Source organism: Nematolebias whitei, unplaced genomic scaffold (genome assembly GCF_014905685.2).
Source record: "Nematolebias whitei isolate Nwh7 unplaced genomic scaffold, NemWhi1 Nwh_scaf_795, whole genome shotgun sequence".
Classification (NCBI taxonomy): Eukaryota; Metazoa; Chordata; class Actinopteri; order Cyprinodontiformes; family Rivulidae; genus Nematolebias; species Nematolebias whitei.
Window position 1 is genome coordinate 1 of NW_023619340.1, and position 10,263 is coordinate 10,263.

The 10,263-nt window shown below is 42.6% G+C and overlaps 2 long non-coding RNA genes across 2 annotated transcripts; both read left to right on the forward strand.

Annotated features, from left to right (window-relative positions):
• The first annotated feature begins 577 nt into the window (after window positions 1-577).
• On the forward strand, window positions 578-5,854 carry LOC119429389. Its single transcript, XR_005187769.1, has 4 exons — window positions 578-711; window positions 797-995; window positions 2,096-2,303; window positions 5,711-5,854. It is a non-coding gene; the product is annotated as an uncharacterized LOC119429389 (long non-coding RNA).
• A 107-nt stretch (window positions 5,855-5,961) lies between these two features.
• On the forward strand, window positions 5,962-7,193 carry LOC119429388. Its single transcript, XR_005187768.1, has 3 exons — window positions 5,962-6,131; window positions 6,702-6,875; window positions 6,992-7,193. It is a non-coding gene; the product is annotated as an uncharacterized LOC119429388 (long non-coding RNA).
• Window positions 7,194-10,263: the final 3,070 nt, after the last annotated feature.

Here is a 10,263-nt window from a genome sequence, read left to right on the forward strand (position 1 = left end):
TACAACCTCGAGATGGTTACACTGTTATTCACTGCCATATATTTTTTTCTACAAATTTTCTGCAATACTAACCCGGAGAAGGACGGCAGGCAGTGTCGTGATCTTTTGACACTGCACCTGCAGGCAATGAGTCCTCTGTGCAGTTCCCAGGGTCAGACACCTCCTGGGAGTCATCCTGGAAACTCAAATACTGTGTTTTTTGTTTATTATCAGAACAACGTGGCACTTTATTTGTTTATTTTTACGTAGTTTTGGCTTCCAGCTCATGAAACCCACGAAAACAAGAATTAAAAAAATTTGAATACTGTGAAGAAATCAGCCCGCACTACTTCACAGTTTTTGCAGGAAAAAAGAAAGAAATTAGGATCACAACAAACGAATCAAAATGTGGTACTTTCAAAACGATACGTCAATCTTCAATACTTGGTTGTGAATCCCTTTGCCTTAATCACTGCCTCGATGCGACGTGGCATTGAGGCTGTATTGAGTACTGTATGTGCAGATGTCTGTTTTGTGCAACACAGATTATAAAATGTTGAATGTTGTCTCTTTTTCTGTTTGCTCGCACAGCATCAGCATCTCATCCGAAGCCTAACCTGACTGATGGGTTTCCAATAAGAGACGATGAAGATCTCGTTTTGATCGGGCTGTCTGTCTGCTGGGGATCAAGAGGTGCATGCTACATCTGTCTGCAGCAGGAGCAGAGCAAAGGTACTGACAAACAACGGATACTAATACATGTAGGGTCACACTTTTCAAAGGGTTTCTGTTGTTAAAGTTGTCTGGTACCCATCAGGTCTGAGCTCCAGCCTGGCTCCTCCTCCACTGGATGATGAGCTGCCAGTAAGTCAAAGGCTGGAGCAGGTGAAGGTCTGTCTCAGCCACCAATCAGCTGGTGACAAAGGAAGAGTGGTTGTCACATATGACATCATCAAGGTGTACAAGACGTTCTGAGCTGTGGTATCAGCTTGGAGGGAACCTGTGAAGACCTGAAGGTGAGAAAACAAAGAATTAGATTACATGTGCACTCCATCCTTCCATCTAATACTTATAGAAGGTAATCCTTTATATATTTCTTACAGCTTTAGATATATTCAGCAACTTTCTTTTAAATTAGAAAATTTATTCAAAGAAATAATGGACTAAAATTTAGTTTTTGCCAGCAGCGTGATGACCAACAAGAAACTCCATAAAATAGTTGTCTTCATGGGAATGTCTTCAATAGCTTCCTATCACCTGTAGAAAAATAAGGTTGTGAGCACCTAAGGATCCTACAAGAAATTAATAAAATCCAAAGGTTTTCTTGAAACAGAGGGAGCTGAAAGTTGAAATTTACAAAATGTTGGTTAAAAAAATGAAGCTCAGATCAGAACTACAGTTTGAAACTGGACATTATAGACAGAGTTGTTTGAGCAAAGTAACCGCAGACATGTTTACTGCAGACAGACAATAAAGTTAAATAGAAGAACTTTACAGCAATAAAGCATGGTGGTAGAAGTGTTATGGTCTGCAGTGATTTGCTGTCTTTCAGACGGGGCTGCTTCCACTGAATTCTGCATCATATGCAATAACTTTAAAAAGAAGAAATACTAAGTTACCAAAAATACATAAATCAAAGCCCAGATTAAACAAACTTGTCCTGTGGAGATTTAAAATAAACACTGAAGGGTCTTATTGTTTACTAAACAATGTTATAAACTTGTTGACAGGTATTTTTGTTCATTAAATAAGTGAAAAACTACTTTTCTAGCTTATTGTGTTTAAATATTTATCATTCATCTGTGGGTAGTTACTGTTCAGAGGATCAAATGTTTGAATGTTCAAAAAAATATTTAAGAATAGTGAACTTTTGTGAGATGTGCTTAATTTTAATAAGACTACATAATCATTAGATAAAATAAATAATTATGGGGATTATATTAGATTCCACGATACTTTAACATCTTGACATTCACACTCTGAAACATGTACAGTATTTCCTCTGCAGTGCTCTCAATGATCAGTACTTTCTGCATTTTGAATCAATTTGATCATCTTTAGCTACAAGCCATAGGATGAAGGCATCAGAGAAAAACGTGACTGATTTCTTCCACAGGTTGCATGCTGGCTGCTGGACCCTAGCAGTGAGGAGAGGACACTTCCAAACATGGTGACTGTCTATTGTCCTGAAGAGTTACCCCTGCTGGACGGTCTGGGGAGTACCCTTTCACACTGTCCTCGCATCAGGGCAGCGACCAAGAGTGTGTTCATACACACTGTGATGAACCAACTCACTGGCCTGTTGGAGAAAGATGGCACACTAGGTATAATAATAATAATATTAATAATAATAATAATAATAATACATTTTGTTTGAAGGCGCCTTTCAAATCACTCAAGGTCACCGAACAAGAAATACAAAGATAAAAACAATAAAAGACAGATATTCATAAAATCAAACACAATTAATGGTAGAAAACATAATGACATTAAACAGAATAAGCAAGTTTGAAAAAAGTGAGTTTTAAGGTTAGATTTTAATAAGGGCAGAGAATCTGAATCCAGCCATCCATCCATTTTCTTCCGCTTATCTGGGTTCGGGTCGTGGGGTAGCAGCTTAAATAGGGAGGCTCAGACTTCCCTCTCCCCAGCCACTTGGGCCAGCTCTTCCGGGGGATTCCCGAGGCGTTCCTAGGCCAGCCGAGAAACATAGTCCCTCCAGCATGTCCTTGGTCTTCCTCTGGGTCTCCTCTCGGTGGGACTTGTCCAGAACACCTCACCAGGGAGGCATGCAGGAGACATCCTAACCAGCCACCTCAACTGGCTCCTCCTGACGTGGAGAAGCAGCGGCTCTACTCTTGAGTCCCTCCTGGATGACCGAGCTTCTCACCTTATCTCTAAGGGAGAGCCCAGACACCCTGCGGAGAAAACTCATTTCGGCCACTTGTATCCTAGATCTCGTTTTTTTGGTCACAACCCAAAGCTCATGACCATAGATGAGGGTAAGAATCTAGATTGATTGGTAAATTGATATCTTCGCCTTTTGACTCAGCTGTCTCTTCACCACGACAGACTTGTACAGCGCCCGCTTCACTGCAGACACTGCACCTATCCGCCTATCGATCTCTCGCTCCATTTTTCGCTCATTCGTGAACAAGACCCCAAGATACTTGAACTCCTCCACTTGGGGCAGGACCTCCTCCCCGACCCGGAGAGGGCACTCTACCCTTTTCCGGCTCAAGACCATGGCCTCGGATTTGGAGGATCTGATCTTCATCCCAGCTGCGTCACACTCGGCTGCGAACCGCTCCAGCGAAAGCTGTAGATCACAACTTGATGAAGCCATTAGGATCACATCATCTGCACAAAGCAGAGACACGATCCTAAGGCCACCAAAACGGATACCCTAAACACCTTGGCTGTACCTAGAAATGCTGTCCATAAAAGTTATGAACAGAATCGGAGACAAAGGGTAACCTTGGCAGAGTCCAACTCTCACCAGGAACGAGCCCGATTTACTGCCGGGAATGTGGACCAAGCTCTGACACCGGTCATATAGGGACCTAACAGCCAGTATCAAAGGGCCTGGTACCCCATACTCCCGGAGTACCTCCCACAGGGTTCCCCGAGGGACGCGGTGGAACGCCTTCTCCAAGTCCACAAAGCACATATAGACTGGTTGGGCAAACTCCCACGCACACTCCAGGACCCTGCTGAGGGTGTAGAGCTGGTCCATTGTTCTACGACCAGGATGAAAACCGCACTGCTCCTCGTGAATCCGAGGTTCAACTATCCAACTGACCCTCCTCTCCAGAACTCCCGAATAGACCTTACCGGGGGGCTTAAGAGCGTGATCCCCCTGTAGTTGGAACACACTAAACGGTCCCCCTTTTTGAATAGAGGGACCACCACCCCGGTCTGCCAATCCAGAGGAACTTCCCCCGATGTCCACACAATAATGCAGAGTCGTGTAAGCCAACACAATCTTACAATATCCAGAGCTTTAAGGAACTCCAGGCGACTCTCAACCACCCCTGGGGCCCTGCCACCAAGGAGCTTTTTATCCACCTCGGTGACCTCAGCACCAGAGATTGGCGAGTCTGACCCAAAGTCCCCAGGCTCTGCTTCCTCAGTGGAAGACGTGCCGGTGGGATTGAAGAGGTCTTCAAAGTACTCTGCCCACCGACCCACGACATCCCGAGTTGAGGTCAGCAGCACACCACCTCTACTATAAACAGTGTTGGTGGTGTACCACTTTCCCCCCCGAGATGCCAGATGTGGACCAGAATCACCTCGAAGCCGTGCGGAAGTCATTCTCCATGACCTCTCCGAACTCCTCCCATGCCTGAGTTTTTGCCTCAGCAACCACCTGAGCCGCATGTTGTTTGAACTGCCGGTACCCATCAGCGACTTCCGGGGTCCCACAGGCCAAAAAGGCCCGATAGGACTCCTTCTTCAGCCTGACAGCCTCCCTCACCGCCGGTGTCCACTACCTGGTTCGAGGGTTGCCACCGCGACAGGCACAGACAACCTTGCAGCCGCAGCTCCGGTAAGCCGCCTCGACAATAGAGGCACGGAACATGGCCCACTCGGATTCGATGTCCCCTACCTCCCCCGGAACATGTTCAAAGTTCTCCCAGAGGTGGGAGTTAAATCTCCGTCTCACAGGAGACTGCCAGACATTTCCAGCAAACCCTCACAATACGTTTGGGCCTGCCAGGTTTGACGGACATCCTCCCCAACCATCGGAGCCAACTCACCACCAGGTAGTGGTCAGTGGACAGCTCCACCCCTCTCTTCACCCGAGTGTCCAAGACATGTGGCCGCAGATCAGATGAGACGATAAAGTCGATCATTGAACTGCGGCTTAGGGTGTCCTGGTGCCGAGAGCACATATGGACACCCTTATGCTTGAACATGGTGTTTGTTATGGACAATCCATGACAAGCACAGAAGTCCAATAACAGAACACCACTCGGGTTCAGATCAGGGGGGCCATTCCTCCCAACCACACCCCTCCAGGTCTCACTGTCATTGCCCACGTGATCATTGAAGTCCCCCAGCAGAACAAGGGAGAATCTGAATTACAACCGTATATAACCAGTCTCTCTACAGCTCTGCTGAGAACTAGATGCTGCCGAGTGAGAAAGGGGAATTTGATATATACTCTGTCTGTCTGTTGGTCTGTCCGTCCAACCACATTTCCTTTTTTCCTTTTTGGTGAGTGGTTGCATCTAGGAGTAAGGAAGTTTCGTTTAAAATATTGGGTTGACACATTAAAATCCAAGATGGCCACTGCCATATATTTATGTATACCAGCCACCCCTATCATTTAAAGAAACTATCCTTTCTATTTTTTATATTGATTGAAAGCAGTTTCCTCAAATGACTGGGGTGGACAAAGATTTATCTATGGCAGCCAAGGCCACCATTGGCCACCCCCTGGCTCTGCCACTGCACCTTGTGGTGGATAAAATTGCTTCCTCCACTTGCCAGGATTGATGCTCACTGCCTCAGACAAGAAAGAAAACTCCCTCTGTTCTTCTCCATGGTGTAACGCCTGCCCACTTGAATATCTCACTCCAAAAACATTAAAGTTTACTTACATCCCCTGCTCACTTCCAGTCCAGAAAAACACTCATCTCAAAAACTACAAACATTCACTGTTCAAATCCTTCAATGTACTGTACTGCTTGTGGACTGTTTTTGGAGTATTGAATGTTTCTGTCAGATTTATTGAGGAATATAGAGATGCCCTCCCAGGTTTGTCTGGCCCTGTTGGAGCTGAAATGAGTTGGTTTCAGTGTGGACGAGTGCGAGAGACAAAAACGTGATGCAAGCCAAACTTTCAGCGTTGGAGTCAGAAACTTACAGCCTGGCAGGACACACCTTCTCCCTCACCAGCGTCGATGACGTAGTGCAGGTCAGACGCTGTTTTTCTGTGCCGCAGTCATGTTTTTGTCTTGACTGTAATTCCATCAGGGTATGATAATAACTCATTTTGATTCATGCTCACACTGTAGGTGTTGTTCTTGGAGCTTCATTTACCTCCTCATGGTGATGCAGGTGGACCAAGGAGTAAGAAGACTCTGAGTTACACCAGGAGAGGTGGAGGCAGAGCACGCCTTGGGAAGCACTTCAGCACCACCAAGGTGTGACCAAACAACCTTTATACTAAATTGTTCTTTCTTCTTGCAAAACTTATAACGTTTTATAATTCAGAAAGGAAAGTTTATTCATACAGCATAATTATTGCACACCACCTCACTGGATGTACGTCTACAACTGAATAACTTTTGTAGTCAACCAAATTCAAAATGGCCTCTAGCAAACACAAAAATGGCTGTAAATCAGTAAATTGTACAGATATTAAGCTAAAATATGATGTTGTTATAGCTGAGAGTCAACCCCATCACGCAATTTGACATAAAAACGTGCAAAATCTTTGCTTAACACTTGGTCGTGCAAGGAGCAGGCGGTATGCATTTCTTCAAAGAATGCTTGTTTATTCAGGTGAGTCATAGTCCAATATGTAAAACTAGAATATAAAAGTATAAAAGTAAGTAGGTTGAATGAATGATTGAATCTGTGATGATTTAGATTATATGCATTATATTAGCAGTGCATAGAGAAGATGTTTCATAGTGTTTTGAGTATCTCACAACTTCAAAGTAAAAATCTCAGCAACTTCTAAGATCTGAGAGGTTTATGTTCCACCTCAGGATGTTCTGGAGAAACTCCGCCCCCTGCACCCTTTGCCAGGTGTGATTCTAGAGTGGAGGCAGATCACTAACGCCCTGACTAAGGTGGTCTTCCCCTGCAGAGGGTGAAACGGCATCATCCTACACTGAAGATGGACAGAATATATCCAGTCACCCAGACCCACACAACCACCGGTAAAACACACAAAAAGATCTCGGACTGTGTAGATGTTTTGTGAAATGCTGTTTTTTTGAAGTACATAAACAAGAATGGATGTAGCCCATTATGTCCTGTTTTTTTATATTTTCAGGTAGAGTGAGCTTTACTGAACCAAACATACAGAATGTCCCCAAAGATTTTGAGGTTTACATGCCCACAGTGATAAGTGAAAGCCCACCTTCACAAAATGCCTTCCAGGTGACTCGTAAATCAAGGTAGGTACCTGTCAGTACAAATATTTCTGCTTTTAAAGACTTTTTTGTTTTTTTACTTTTTATTTTTCATTTTTAAAACATATTTGGGCATATAACAGAAAGGTAAACAAACAAATAAGTAGAAAAGAATAAAGAAAACCTAGAAACAAGTATACCTGAGGGAGTTTCACAGGTACATATAATTTCTTACAAAACCTTGTCGTCTGTCACAGAGTGTGAACAATCGTTCCATTTTTTCCAGTATTTTTCCCCCCTGTGCTGTTGTACACGGAGAGAATAAGTCATAAGTTCCATTGATCTTATCTGCTCGATAATTTGTATCGCTAGAGTTGTTGTGGGAGTTTCTCTTCTGAGCCAGCACTTTGTGATGGCTTTCTTCGCAGCATCAAGGATAATCCTGAATATATACAAGTCACTTTGGTGTAGTCCCCTGGGCGGTACACTAAGAAACAGTGTAGGGAAAGACAGATCCACTGTAATATCTAACACAGAGTAGATTAAGTTATTCACCTTTAACCAAAAGTCAGTTCTACCTGGACATGACCAGAATATATGAGCATGATCTGCCTGAATAGATCCACACTCCCTCCAGCAGGAGGGCTGCACAGCCGTTATCTTTGATTTCTGTACAGGTGTAATAAAGAAACGGATCAAGCTTTGCCAACAGAAATCTTTCCAAATGAGTGAGTTAGTAGTGCAGTTTTCTGATATTTCTGTTTTTAGATCTTTATCCCATTGTTTTTTCACATGAAGGTGAGTTTTATTATCAGTTGAGATTAAGATTTTGTAAAATTTTCCTACCATTTTTTTTTTTGTACTACCACTGTTGTAAGTATCCACAAAGATCTGAACTAGGTTAGAGGGGTTTTCAGTCAGTGCATTCTGTATTTCCTTCACAAAGTAGTGACGGAGCTGGAGATATCTAAAAAAAATCATTTTTCCTAGACCAAAACTGAGTGCGAGGTTTTGAAAACTATCCATCTGGCATTTAGAAGTAATATTGCTGATTGTTGTTATGCCCAGTTGCAACCACTGTTTAAATCTATGATCATGAACTGCTGGTTGAAAGTGTGGGACGCACACTGGCCAGCCCAGGATCCCAGTTTGTCTATGAAGCTGAAACATCTCTACGATTTGTAACCATATTCTGATGGATGTCCATAAACAGAAGTTCCCATGCTGAAGAAGTGATTTTGCACAGTGTACACAACCCAGTACTGAGTGCAGTGGCAGTTCAGTAAGAGAGTGCTCTAGTCCTTTCCATTTAGCCTCATAGGATTCATCACACCAAAGAGCAAGCGGTCTTAATAGAGCTGCGAAGTAATAATATCTGAGACATGGCAAAGCCAAGCCACCCCTGTCCTTTGGCAACTGAAGGATTGTATATTTTATTTGTGTTTTTTTTTAGTTCCACTCAAACGTGGATATGCATTTGTCCCATTCCCTGAATTGACTTGGGGGAATCTCCACAGGTAGTGCATTAAAAAGATATAATAATTTAGGTAAAATGACCATTTAATTGACATGAGTCTTTCACCTATGTCCAAGGGGAGCGAGCCCCATCTGTCTAGTTCCCTGTTAATTTCCTTTGTAATATTTTCATAGTTGCTAACAAAAAGACAAGAGAGGTCCCTTGGTATACACCCCCCCAGGTATTGAATACATGTTGAGTTCCAGTTTAAATCATATTGTCTGGATAAGTTTTGAGTGGGGGTAAAATTGAAAGAAAGAACTTGAGTTTTATTAACATTAAGAAAGTATCCAGAAAGAGATCCAAATAATTTGAGGGCATTCATAAGTAGAGGTACACTAGAACCTGGCTTCAAAAGGCTTACCAAGACTAGGGCATTAACAGAGTACTTGAGTAATCTACACATCGATTGCTAGGACATCTATCGATGTTAAAAATGTAAAGTCGGGTATCTGTAGTGACGTCATATTATGTGACCACGTATGACCGTAGGGGGCGGTGTTGCACTGTTGCGGGTCACAGAGTATGGTGTATCACCGGGTCCTATCCACCGAACCAGAACCAGTTTCGGTTTAAGTTTCGTTTTTGATGTGCTACATTTCTTCACGTTTGCAGTTTAATAATAATAACTAATGGTTTAGTTTTTCCTGTGACTTATTTGCAGTATGATAAATGGTAGGAGCATAATATACGCTCCCAATGTTTTGTTGGTCTTTTTTTTTTGTAAATAATTACCGTTTTTTGCGGTTTTACTCATTTATTTATTTTTGTATCTTGAGATCTATGACGTCATCAAATACTCGAGTTCTACTCGGGTTTTATTATGTTAATGTCAAGTTTAAAAATTGTATACTCGTTCAACCCCTAACCAAGACATCATCTGCATATAAACAAATTTTGTAATCCGTGCCATTTATTTTTATACCTTTAAGTTCTTCTTCTTGTCTGATCATCTGCGCTAAGGGTTCGATAAACAAGTTAAAAAGGAATGGACTAAGTGGACATCCTTGGCGGCAGCCTCTTTGAAGTTTTATTGGGTTAGAAAGACCACCATTTATTTTTATCATCGCAGTTGGAGCAGAATATAGTGCCTTAATGGACTGTATAAACTGTTCTGAGAAGCCAAATTTGCCCATTGTTTGGTAAAGAAATTGCCAGCTAACTGAGTCAAAAGCCTTCTCTGCGTCTAAGCTGAGAAGGACTGACTAGAATTTGTCTCTGTGATTCCATCTATAATGTGGATGGTTCTACGTATATTGTCATGTGCTTGACGGTCCTTAATAGAACCTGTTTGGTCTTCATCTGTAAGAAAAGACATGGCCTCTTCCATTCGTCTAGCTCGAATTAAAGCAAAGAGCTTGTAGTCGACACTGAGAACACTAATAGGTCTATAAGACCTACAGTCTAATTTATGTGAACATCCGTAATGTGGGGGGGACACAATGATGTGTGTAGGTGTGTGCGCGCACGCGCGTGTGTGTGCGCGCAAAGAAGTGTTCACTACTGAACAAAAAAGCAGCATTTCACCTATATTTCCTTTAATTCCACACATTTAAAGCATGTTTCTCATCAAGTTTGTGTAAATTCAGCTGTGGGTTTTAAAGACATTTTAACTTTAATACACTTTAATACAGAGCGTCAGATCAGCTCTATTTGTCTTTATAGAGAAATAATAAA